General features: G+C 36.2%; 1 protein-coding gene across 1 annotated transcript in view; it reads left to right on the top strand.

Annotated features, from left to right (window-relative positions):
* The first annotated feature begins 11,751 nt into the window (after positions 1 to 11,751).
* Positions 11,752 to 13,546, top strand: part of LOC150093330 (uncharacterized) — a 106,005-nt gene continuing 104,210 nt past the window's right edge. Inside the window, exon 1 of the mRNA XM_090413598.1 lies at positions 11,752 to 13,000. The gene's annotated coding sequence lies outside the window, so the exon portion shown is untranslated. The remainder of the gene's footprint in view (positions 13,001 to 13,546) is intronic.

The raw sequence follows: 13,546 nt of genomic DNA, 5'->3' as shown, positions 1-13,546 counted from the left end.
CAATGTTACGCTCACAGGCTACTTTGACTGCATGTGTACGAATCATTTTTTTGTTGAAATGCAATGCCATTTTGCCGATTTTTTTGCACCCATTTCAAAACTTAGGTTTCTAGTTCTGGCCACTTCACAATTTTTCCACGTTCCGCACGCTTTTCATTATGCAAATTGTACAAAATCTCCTTCTGACCACGCCAAGTTCTAATCATTTTTTCTGTAGGCAGAGGTCCAAAACATCTTTCAGCTTCCCTATTCCCGTGTTCTTCCGCATATTTTACAACCTGCAATTTGTAACTTGAAGTATATGAATGTCGCCTGTTTTTCTCCATCACTAAAATCTACGGGGAAATATCAAACTGAACACAAAATATCTCAACACGTCAACTCAATACTGATAAACATCGGTATATGAAATATGAAACTTGAAAAGAGACTCCCCGTTCTTAGCCAATGACGCGCTAGAAGTCACGTATCAATTTGATTGCACCATTAACCGCCTACGAAGATCTTGGAACATAAAAGGGAGTGCGTATGACTTTGAAAAGAGGAAACAATCTTTACCTTCATTATATAATATGCACCCCATTTTTAAGATGAATTTTTAATGTAAAAAGGTGCGTCTTATACACTGGAAAATACAGTATATACATTTAGAATAGATATACAACTATTTACAGATATATACAATATGTACATAGCATGCTTTTCAAAGGAAAAGTTTTACATCGATATTCATTTTCATGTACAACACTATAACATGCTCAGAGGATATTTCCGCCTAAAGTCCTTTACAATACTTTCAGTAGTCGTTTCAAAGCATAAGTTACAAATTCATTTAATACAATGCTGTTACTTATCTTTATAAATAAGTTGCTATTTACATATATGCGATGTTTGTTCCATATACAATTGTTTTATATTGGTATTTCATATTCATGTACAACATTATGACAAGTTCAGAGTCTATTTCCACCTAAAGTCCTTTTCATTTCTTTGAGCAGTCATTTTTTGTCATATCGCATAAATTACATGTTGATTTGATACAATGCTATTATCTTATCTTAAGAAATAAGTTGCTATCTACATACATACGATGTTTGCTTCCCTATACAATTTTTACATTGGTATTTAATTTTCATGTACAACATTATAACATGCTCAGAGTCTATTTCCACCTCTTTCAGCAGTAATTTTTTTTCATATAGCATAACTTACATATTGATTTGATACAATGCTATTATCTTATCTAAGGAAATAAATTGCTATTTTCTATACACAATGGTTTTACATTGATATTTTATTTTCATATACAACACTATAACATGCTCAGTGTCTATTTCCACCTAGACTACTTTACCATTCTTTGGGTAGTTACTTTACATATTCTTTACATATAATTACTTTAAAATTTGTTTTTGCAGTACATCTTTATATGGTTTATTCTGCCATTATCATCTCTTTTGGATTGCAACTCTGTATATACATATGCAGTGTTGCTTTAACATAAAAGAGAGGGCTACATTTTGGTAGAGAGTTGAAATTACCCAGCGGATCAGTAGAGTGTCGTCACATTCTTCCACTATATAGACTATCATTGACATTTTTGATACATAAAACTAAACTGCAACCTCTACAGTTGACCAATATTATGCACAAAAATACAACTAATTATAGTATAAAGCAATCAATGTACAATTGGTTATACAGCTTAATGAAAACGCATACTATATGTTTTTCATTCGTGTATGTATATCTATTTTATCCTTTCGCGTTCTACAAAAAGTCGTGTATGGGTTTGTTTATATATTTATTTATGGTTGGTCCTTTATTTCTATGATTTGCAGTTGTTCGAATTTTGAGATGAGACCTATTTTCCGCCATTGGTGTTTTGTTATTTTGTTTCTGTTATCAGTGAATGTTTCTGAGTATGTCTGGTCCTGTTTCCCTTCCGTAGATTTTGTCGCATCTGTATATCCAAATTGAGTACATTGTTGTTATGATGATTGCTTTAGTTGTGTTAATGTTACCTTCGTTTAACCAGTATAATGTGTGTTCTGTTAAGAGTTTTTTGTGTCTTGTGAATGTTTGAACCGTGTTCCATATTTGGGAGGTGTGAGGGATCCCTTTTGCTGTGCACCATATTTTGGTGGGCAAACAAGAGGGTGTACTTTGTAATAGAAGGTTTTTAATTTTGGATTTATGGGCAGATCGAAAGCTTTTTTTAAGTGCGTTTGATAGTCTTAATGTCCCTCTTTCAATCTCCAGGTGTTGTGGTGGTGGTATAACTGTGCACGTGAGTTTGATGTGTGCTGCTTTAGGTCTCATTGTCAAGAATTCGTTTATTCCTATGTATTTGTTAATAAAGTTGTAACCTTCCGCAATCTCGTGGAACATTCTTGGTGTTTTGCCAATCAAATGCGGAAGGGAACATATTACTTTGTTGGGCATTATCTTCTGCATATAATATAATATATATGCGCTCCACGCTTTTTCCTCTGTGTAAGCTCTCTCTATGATTTTTGCTCTCATACTTAAGAGTTTTTAGGTGTATGTTTATTAAGACAAGTCCTTTCGCCTCAATGTCATGGAATATTGTGGTTCTGATGGGTTCGTATTTGGAACCCCAGATGAATTTTGCGCACTCTCTGTGTATTCTGTTTACTTCTTGACCATTATAGTTAGTAATGTCCATGAGGTACCATATCTTAGACAGTAAGTATTGATTGCACATTTTAGCTTTACTTGTTAGTGATAGTTGTCTGTATAATTTTCTTGGTTATATTTGTATGTGCAAGCTCCCATTGTGTGTTGTGTTGGATTTGTTTACATACACAGAAGTGATAGGTGTTTGTTTATTTTTATGTCATTCAACATGGTAGGCCTTTTTACCCAGCTGCCGACGAACATCTCATGGCACTTGTGCAGGTTTACTTTGAGTGCTGATGCTTTTCAAATTTTTTGAATATGTTGTATGCGAGTGTGAAGGACTGAGCTGTAGTTACAGTTAATGTTACATCGTCGACATATGCAAGCGCTTTTGTTTTTCCTTCGCCTCCTATGTGAGTGCCCGCTATGCCAGGATGTTTTGATATTTCTTGTATCACTGGCTCTAAGGCGAGAGCAAAGAGGATCATAGAGTGGCTGTCTCCCTGTCTGACCGAGCATTTAATTTTGACCAGTGCAGACAGTTTCTGGTTTATAATTAGGCACGACTCTGCTGTGGTGTAAATATTTGAAATCAGATTCTGAAATTTTTTCCCAAAACCTGCAGCTTTGATGACTTCATTTAGGTAATGATGATTCACTGAGTTAAAGGCCTTTTCAATGTCCAGTAAGCATGGTTGTTGTGTCGCCTGGTAGTGCTTGTATATACATCGAACTTGCAGGATATTGTCCTCTATTTTTTGGCCTCTTATTCCGCAGGTTTGGGATTTGGATATGATCTGGGTTATGTGTTTCTGTACTCTTTCAGAAATAAATTTAGTTAAAATTTTTTGGTCTGTATTGAGGAGTGTGATTCCTCTCCATTGTGTCTCTTCGTTGTCTTTCTTTTTTGGTATTAATGCTATGTAGCCAAGGTTGAAATGTTCTGGGGTGCCCTCCAAATTGTGCATTTCAGATGGCTTTTTCACAAATAGTATCTCAAACAGGGGTAGTACGCTTTTAAAAACTCCACGGTGAGGCTGTCGAGTCCTGGGGATTTGTATAGTGATAGAGATTTTATAATTTTCTTGCATTCAGTTGGTGTGATTGGTGAGTCAATGTCTTCTGCTTCCTTGTCTGCCAGTGTTGGTAGTTGTTTCAAGAAGTTGTGTTTCTGTTTTGCCATTTTCTTTTTCAGAGAACATATTGGTGTACTGTGAGTGGAAGAATCAGAGATTTGCATCACCCTCGATTTGTCCCCTCGTGTTTTATTTTATTAAAAATCGCTTTTTTTTTTTTTTTTTTTTTGTTGTTGTTGTTGTTCAAAGAGCTAAGCAGTTTTGGTCCTTCCTTCATCTTGTTCCACTGTTTTGATTTTAGAACAAACCCAGGCTCCTTCAGCCTCTTTTATTTCAATTTGTGTTAGTTTTGCTTTGAGTGCGTTGATGGCTATTTTATTTTCTGGTAGTGTTCTGTGTGTTGTACTTCTGCATTAATTCTTTAATTATGTTTACTTTTTCTTTGTTTGTGTTGCATTTTTTGTTTCCCTATTTTGATGGCGGCTTTTTTTTACTTGTATTTTAAAGTTGTTCCATGCTCCATTGCGTTTATTATTTTTTTTATATTGTCTAGTATTTGTTTAATTTCTGATGCAAACTGGTCTGTGTTAATAATGCTGTTATTTAGTTTCCATAGCGGGTAGTTTCTGTTAGTGTATGTGTTGCTGTCTAAGGTCTCAAGGGACAGTTTAGCCTTGACCAAATGGTGGTCAATAAAGGTTAGGGAAGTATGGCAACCTTTCTTAACAGTGGACTTTAGATGCTGGCTTATGTATATTCTGTCTAGCCGTGAGGCATTGCTGGGGGAAAAGTGTGTGTATGCCCTCCGTGAATGATATAGTATGCAAAATGTGTCCTTTATATGACATCGCTGTATTATGTGTGTGAAGTGGTTCTTTGTTCAAGTGTTTTTAATTTCCTTGTCTATGTTGTTGTTTTCAGTAAAGTTCATGTCCCCGGCTGCTATGATATTTTTTATGTTTATCATTCTATTTTCAAGTGTTTTCTAGAAGTATTTTTTGTTGTTGTGATCAGTAGGGCCATAGATGTTGATTAACGACACTATTTGATCTCCCCAGACCACTTCAACCTCGAGCGCTCTGTGTTCTATTATGGTGCTGTGGGATATTATTTGTATGTTGCTTCTTTTTCTTATAAGTGTTAAGAAGCCTGTAATGCCATTACCTTGGGCTAGGTCGCCAACAATGTGATAATGATATTGCAGGCGTCAGTGAAGTTTTTTTTTGGTTTCTGAGTGTGTGTATTCTTGTGTCTTGTAGCATTACAATGCCTGTGTGGTTCTGATGTATCGTGTTTCTTAATAATTTCTATGACTGCTGGCTGTTTAACCCATTGCAATTAATACTCACTATATTAATGGTTTCTTCATAATTTTTGGAATTCGCAGTTCTTTCCTCTCTGAGTTTTTACTTTATCTTTATCTCTTTTTGCTTTTACATTAGGTGTAAATTTAATTTTGTTCCTTCTAATTGGGGTGAATGCATTTGAGTTTTTTTTTTTTTTTTTTTTCCCTCCAGTTTTTCAGGACTTTTATGCTTTTCTTCATCATTCTTCCTGATATATTTTTTTTTCAGCATTGTCCTCTCTACAGTTTTGTTCCTTAGAGGTTATGCAGAGTGTTTCCTCTTCATGCAGTTATTGTTCATCCTTTCCGGCATTTTCCTTTTCTTCTGTAATGTCCTCTCTACATCTATCTTCTTCAGAAGTAACAGAGGGTGTTCCCTCTTCTTGCATCTTATTTGATTTTAGTGGTATTTTTTGGCTAATATTTTCGGGTGTATTTTCTTCGTACAGTTGCATTTCTTCTAAGTTGTTATCTTGAACATTGTCTGCTTTTTCTAGCTCATTGGTACTTGGCTGGTCTACTGCCGTTTGTTTGACTAACATAGACACGTATGTCTTCCCAGGACATTCTTTCATGTTGTGACTGATTTGATTACACTGCTCACATTTCGGTGCAGTGCAATCTTTTCTTAACACGTTCATTGCCAAGCTGAAAATTGGAATTTCATGTGGTGGCCAAATTTTTTTTATTTTGTTTTTATTGTGCTCAAAATAAGTTCATATATTATTTATATGCTTTTATTATCATGTACATAGGATTTATATACTCTAAATATCTATTACGCGATATCGCGTGATATGTAATTCAGTCAAATAAGTTATATATTTTACAAATAAAAAACATTTAAATATAATAATTATAACATTATTTATCATCATCAAATTCCTGCCATGTACCCTCAAGGGGTGTACAGGATATGATTGTACTACATGAAAAATTTATATCATTATTAATTTCCTATCTACAATTTTCCTCCAAATCAGTCTGTTACTTGTCAACACTCCAACATTATCAGATCTTATATTTCTATCGTCTAAAGCACTTTGTACCGTATCAATCCACCTATATCTTGGTCTTCCTCTGGGTCGTTTTGGTGCCAACCTGGCAGAGAACACTTGTTTTGCTAATCTTTCCTCGCCCATTCTGTTTAAGTGACCATACCACCTGAAATTAGCTGCTAACGCATTCCTGGATGCTGACAATGTCAAGTTCTTTCCTAATATCCTGGTTTTTAATATGATATTGCCATTGATGCCATCTGTTCATGCCTATAATCTTTCTCAGGACTCTCATATCTGTGGTCTCTAGTCTTTGGTCAAGTATTTTACTTCTGACCCAGCTCTCAGATTAAAACTGGTTTGGACACTGTCTTGTATACAGCTAATTTAGTGTTCCAACTAATTTCTCTCTTATTCCATATGAATTTATTCAATTGACTTCCCACCATACCAGCTTTGCTGATTCTGTTGTCTATTTCTATATTTAATTTACCATCTTCAGTAAAAATCATGCCTAAATAGCCGAAATGTTTTACTTGTTCCACAGGTTCTCCATTCACAACACAGTTGACATTTTCAATATATCTGCCTATTTTCATTGTCTTATTGCTGACCTTCATACCATAACTATTACAACAGCTATTCAATTTAGTCAGAGAATCTTGCAGACTTGTAGCGGATTTATTTAGAAGTATAACATCATCCGCATAAAGCAAAGAGCTGACATTAACATCTCCAATTTTGATATGTTTAATACCACTTTCCTTCATAATGTGATCCATATAGATAATGAATAACAGAGGGGATAATGTACATCCTTGTCTCACACCAGATTTAACATTAAACCATCTTCATGTACTTCCTTCAATTCTAACTGCTGACTTACAACTCAAATAAAGACAAAGCAATACTTTGTCTTTATTTGAGTTGTATAATGCCCCATTGACACCATATAACTGCAGCGTATTGAATAGCTTCTCTCTTGGCACCTTGTCATATGCCTTTTCCAAATCGACAAAACTTAAATACAGATCTTTGTTCTATTTCCATGCTTTCTCGACTATTTGTCGTAAAGTGAAGATCTGATCCTGACAGCCTCTATTTGGCCTGAATCCAGCTTGTTCTTCACCAAGCTTTTCTTCCACAATTCTTCTCAACCGTTTCTCAAGTATACTTGCATAGATCTTGCCAGGCACACTCAGTAGGGAAATATCTCTGTAATTCTCACATTCATGGGTACTATGTGAGCTCTACTCCAATCATCAGGAATTCGTCCCTCTGTCCAGGCTCTCTGAACTATGCAGTGCAGCCACTGTAAGACTCTTATACCACCATACTTCAGCATTTCTGGTCATATATCATCTACTCCTGCTGCCTTTCCACATTTCAAGCCTTTGATAGCTTTTTCTACTTCAAGTATGGATAAGTATTCCTGACTGCATGCCTGGTCAGTGTTTTTTACCACTGTGCTATCATCACTGCTTGTTTCATTTAGCAGTTTTTCAAAGTAATTACTCTATACTTCAAGGATATCTTTTTCTCCTGTTTTCATGTCACTTTTATCATCTCTAATTCTTTTTACGGCACTCTTTCCTCCATTCTTAAGCTTCTTCAACAACCACCAGAATATTTTGCCACCTTCTTGATATTTATTTTCTATATTCTTGCCAAAGTCCTCCCATGACTTTTGTTTAGCTAGTTTTACACAGTGTTTAGCATTCTTGCATTTGTCTCTATATTCTCTAAGAGCACAAGCTGACTTATTTGACAGGAACTTTTGGTATGCTTTCTTCTTTTCCTTCACTGCCTCTTTAACTTCCTGTGTCCACCAGGGGGGGTTCTGATTTTTTTATCCTTACAGACAACCTCACCACATGCCTCTCTAGCAGAATCAATCAATGTTTTCTTCAGAGTTTGCCACTGAAGCTCCAAGATTTGATTCCTGTTCCCAAACTCTTTCATTTTACTTCAATAATCTTTGTGTATTTTAGTCTACAGTTCACATCTGAGAGCTGCTCAACTTTTATTCGCTTTAAAACTTTCTTACATGTTATTCTTTTCAATATGAAATTCAATTTTATCCTGCTCAAGACTAAATAGTGATCACTTCCAATTTCAAATCCTCTGTACACTCTGGTGTCCTGCACCAGGGAGAAAACATCACTATCAACAATAACATAGACTTTTCTTATTCCTAGCCTCTTCTCTCCATGTGAATTTGTGCACATTTTTATTTTGGAACATGGTGTTAGTAATTACCAGTCCATGTCCTGAGCAGAAATCCAACAGGTATTTGCCATTATTATTAGCTTTGCTCTTTTCTGACCGCGCGGTTAGCCTAGTGGCTTTGCGCTTCGCAACCATATGACTGGGGAAGGAGTGTCCCAAGTTCGATTCCCGTTGTAGACGTGAGGAATTTGAGGATCTTCTTCAGGCATAGCCAAGTTTGCCGGTCTTGGGCGTAGTCAGTAGGGTTTTTTCCGCCAGTTTATCTGGCGTTTTTCATCCCTCAAACAGGCCCCGTGAACATACACCTCTACAGTCAAAAATATATATATATATCCCCCCCCCAGCGGCAGACCAGGCGACGGGTTGGTTGGGAGTAGTACTAACAAGTAGTCGCATCTAAGTAACACGCGGACCCTGCATAGGAAGCAGGAATAACGCGAAGAAGAAGAAGATTAGCTTTGCTCTTTTCTCCAAATTTTTCCAAAATATTTTTGTATGTCTGACAATCATTTCCTACTCTGCTATTTAGATCCCGAACAAGGACCACCTTTTCATTTTTCATTGTGTCAGTTGCTTTTTCTAAAGCCTCAAAAAATTCTCCACTTCTACCTTAGTAGAACCTTCTGTGGGACCATAGGCACAAATAAGTCTCATTGTCCAGTTCCCCATTCTCATATTTGCCCACATTACCCTACTTGAGACTGACTGCCATTCAAGAAGATTAGCCTCGTATTTTGTGTTGAATACTATGGCTACTCCTTCTTTTCCTTGATTGTCATTGCCTGTGATTATCACTTTAATTATCAGTCTTTTAAAATCACATAGAATTTTTAAAAATAATGTACAAATAGAAAAAAATAATTATCAAAAATCAACATTTATAGGGAACTTACTAGTTTTGGTTTCGTAATTGCACATATTATAATATCACTAAAAAACTTATATAACTACTGAACTTACTCTAAATTGTAAATCACTTACATATTCAAAAAATAAAAAAGGGGTACAAAATATAAAATTATTTAGCAGTGCAATCATGCAATTCAAAAAAACAGTCAAAACATAATGGGGGAGAACCTGGACATTGTTGGCATTCCGTGGTGGTGTTTACCCTTTTTTTATTTTTATAACAATTTCTGCAATCCTTTCTAGACGTTGCATTTACTGTTTTGCCAGTGCTGAGACATCGCGGTTTGGCTTTTTTAATTTTAGTTAGCTTGTGTTGGTCTCGGTCTCCACGTGTCGTTTGTGGGTCAGATGTTATTTCTGGCAAATAGGATTCAATAATATTTTCCCTGAAATCATAAAGTGTCATGCTCTTCTGATTAGAATATTTGTTATAAAGTACCCGGGCATTTATCAGACTCATCATCAAAGTATGTATAAAAATTTTCATATACCAACGTAAAGTGTTCCTTTCGCATGGGTAGTAACTGAGCATTTGATCTTGTAGATCAACACCGGACATGTTTTTGTTGTAATTTATGATGGCTGCAGGTTTCGTTGCCACAGTGCCATGTCTGGTGGTCACTTCTTGCATTTCGTCAGGAAATTCAGTAGATATGTAATTTATCTCCCTTTTGTCCTTCCATTTCCCTATATGGACACCATTACGACACTGTGATACGTTTTCGCCTTTTTTTAGTTTTTTTGTAATTATGCTGCTTGGGTTATCTTTATGTTTCTTGTTCAATGTGCCAGTGCAATATGTATTTTGCTCCAATAGTTTGGCAGCTAAACCGTAGCTGTTAGAAAAATTGTCCATGAACACTGCATGGCCAGCATTCAATTTTCCCTCTAATAACTTTTCCACTATTTTTTCTGTGTGGCCTTTCACAGCAGTTACATCTAACGTACTGGCAAAAACATGCACTTTTAGGATGATACCATTTGGTTCCGCAAGTACATGCAACTTGATTCCATATTTATGTCTTTTTCCCTTGATGTGCTGGCGGAAAATAAGTTCACCACGCCATAAAATCATCGATTCGTCTAAAGACAAATTTTTACCGGGGTAATAAATACACTCCATAACATTATTGAAATTGTCTATTACTAATTTGCATTTATCCATGCGATCGGAATTATTTTGTTCATCAACAAAATGAAGGCATCTTAGAATTATTTGAAATCTATTTTTCGACATATACTGATGGAAAACTGATTTATATAAACGGTGAATTTTCCAGTAATCAACAACGCGATTCATTTTTGCTGTACTAGTGTGTAATAGTAACCCAATAAAGATTTTCAGTTCTTCCAGAGTGAGCGACTTCCATTGTGTAATTCGAGACTGAACCTGATTAGATGAATTTTTCAAGTTTTCTGCGTATCTATTTGAGCAATCGACTATTTTTTGTAAATAATCTTCACTGACAAATAAATCAAAATAATCCCTCGGATTATTCGGCGCTGGCACTAGTAGTGCATTTGTCCGAGTAAAGGGAATTTCCCTCATAGAACTGAAGTCGGTACTCCATGTCTTGGAAACTGCACGCGGTGACGCAGTTATTGCAAATGGCGTCGCAGAACTAGAAGGAAAAACGGGACGAACTGAAATTCGATTGAAGGATATTTGTTCTTCATTTACAACCTCATTATTTTGTTTCACCTGCAACTGCGAAGCTTCGTCTTCTTCGGATTCCGAGTCACTTTCACTATCAACAAATTCATAGTTTATATCATCGATATCACTCCCTGTATAAAAGTCGTCGTCCGAATCCAGTAATAACTCTTCCACCTCTATACTTTTTAGACGTTTTTTTGCATGATCCAGCATTGCACTGAGTCTTTTCGAGGGTCCTGGTTGGTCACTCATATTAAAAAAAAAACAAAAACAATACTCAAAATAAATAAAAACCAAACTTCAAGCACACTAAATCAACGAATAACTAAACATAATCGTCGCGTCGTCCGAACGCCGCCACTATCCGCACTGGCTAACATAAACGATAGACAATGGCTGGCGGCCATCCCCACTCCACGAAAGTCTATCCCTTCCCTAGTGGCGAATATAAATATTACGTATTACGCCCCGTTTCGCTGTGGCCGCTATACTATTCCGCTCAGAAACTCGAAAGCGACGTCCACGCGATAACGCGTGATCAGCCGACAGGTGAGGACTCGCATCACACGATATCGCGTGATTGGCAATTAACGTGTTAAATGGCCAATCTTCCTACATAAAAAGCATGTAGGGGGATGTCCTAGGTTGATGACTAATTCAGTCATTTTTTGTACTTTTATAACATACGGTATTTCTTCAGTTTTGGTGCCTTCATTCAATGTAATGGTTACTTTTCTTTTGTTAGAAAGGACATATGCCCACTCTTTGTCCCTCGTGTTATAGGTGACGTGTTCAATGCATTCTATCTTTCCGAATTTTTCGAAGTGCACTGCCACAAGCCTGTTTGGGATTTGGCAGGGTAACCAGTGTATAATAATATCAAGTTTACGATTTTTGGATTTGCATTTTAGTTTACATACATTTAATTCTTTAAAATTTACAAATGATTCTTTCACAGCAAGTGTCTTAAAGCTAATAAAGGAAAATATAATTATATTTGAGGACACCGAGGCGCCAGACATCTGATCCTCTTACCTTAGATTTGAGGCTTTCTATTATGTCTTCCTCTGTGTATGAGGCGCCAGCCGGGTCGCAATGTAGAATGCAGGCTTTAGTTCAGTCCAGTTCCTCAGGCAGGTTTATTGATGACATGATATCTACGTTGGTTTCCATGGAAGAACTTGTAGTTTTTTCCAATAAATTTTTCTTACATCCGTTTCTTTTGCTGGAATTCTCCTTAGCAACAGCCATACTACGTACGCTAGAGTTACTTGCTGGTGTTCCCGCGACAGTAAGCATCTTTACGGGAAGGCAGCAATTAGCGATCGCGGGCGTCAGCACATATAATCGGCTTACGCCGCACCCAGTTCCTATACAAAGCACTAAGAACGCGGAGCTCAACAAAACACGTCTGCACTGATCAGAGTCCAAACGGACTGTGAGGCTCTACCAATCGACCTACCTTTGCTGGCATTCATTACCTCTGGACTATGCAAAGAACCACAAAACATTTTCACCTCCTGGTGGTTTTTGTAAAAATATCGAACTATGAAAACTGCACTCTTTTAAGTGTTGATGAACCATGAAATTATATTTGAACTGCAAAATCGCCAGCGCGTTTAAATTTGCTGTTGCATTCATGGAAAATGTGAAGCGTGCAGTTATGTTTAGTTGGACAAGATATTTATAGGTAAAGGAAAACTGTAAAGCGTGAAGTTACTTTCGTATTACCCGGATAAAGGTATGTTCAAACAATAGCTTTAACCTAGCTCTGTAGATTGTCCATTCCCAAAGAAAGGGAATTCGTTGCATGCATTCACATTTTCCATCAAGCTGAACAACAAATTTCATCTCCTCGTTGTGGGCGCCTTCTTCCAAAAATTTCATGTCTAACCAACACCTAAAAGAGTGCAGTCTTCGGAGCCTGAATTATTATTAAAAAATGCCGGAAACCTAAAAAATTATGTGAACCTTTCATAATTCAGAGGTAACGAATGACTTTATCGAAGATTTGAAATTTTCAGGTGAATGTTTTCTTTACTACGACCAAAAAAAATTCAACTTTTACGAGGTACTTAAGTTCAACCAATAGCCTGTTACCAAGCGCGTGCATACGCAAAGAGCATGTTAAATAATTTTTTAGGTAAGAATACTTGATTATACAGCTTTTGATTTGTCAAAATAAAAGATAACAATTTCTTGATATCCGAAATGAAATTGGTGTAGTTTTTGAAATTTAAAAGCTATCAAATTCCTTCTGCTTAATGTTCTGGCTCTATTATTAAACACTACTGAAGTTTGGCTGTATTGCATAACATGCTTAGTTACAAATTAACAAAATTACAAGGATTCTTGGAATTTTAAACATTAAAACATCCTTAACTTAAAATTATTTTATTAACATAAATTTTTGTCAATTTTTTTTAGTCAAGGTAAAGACAAGTGAATTTAAGTGAATTTTAATGAAGATGCCATATCCCAAACAGAAATGTAGTTGGTACTTAACATTATTTATTTGTGGCACCCATCTTGTGAAATGTGTGTGATGGATAGAGTTGCATAAAAGAGTTGGGCTACATTCAAATTGCTTTGGTGCGAGTTGACTGAAAAAACTGTTGCTACAAGGGAGAGAGAGAAAGTAAGGAAGTGAATGTAAGATTTGAGGAAGCAAGGATTAGTAGAGATGACC

This window comes from Typopeltis vanoorti, chromosome 24 (genome assembly GCF_054136105.1).
Source record: "Typopeltis vanoorti isolate ZY-2024b chromosome 24, IOZ_Tvanoo_1.0, whole genome shotgun sequence".
NCBI classification, from domain to species: Eukaryota; Metazoa; Arthropoda; class Arachnida; order Uropygi; family Thelyphonidae; genus Typopeltis; species Typopeltis vanoorti.
This window is presented reverse-complemented; position numbering and strand designations above follow the sequence as displayed.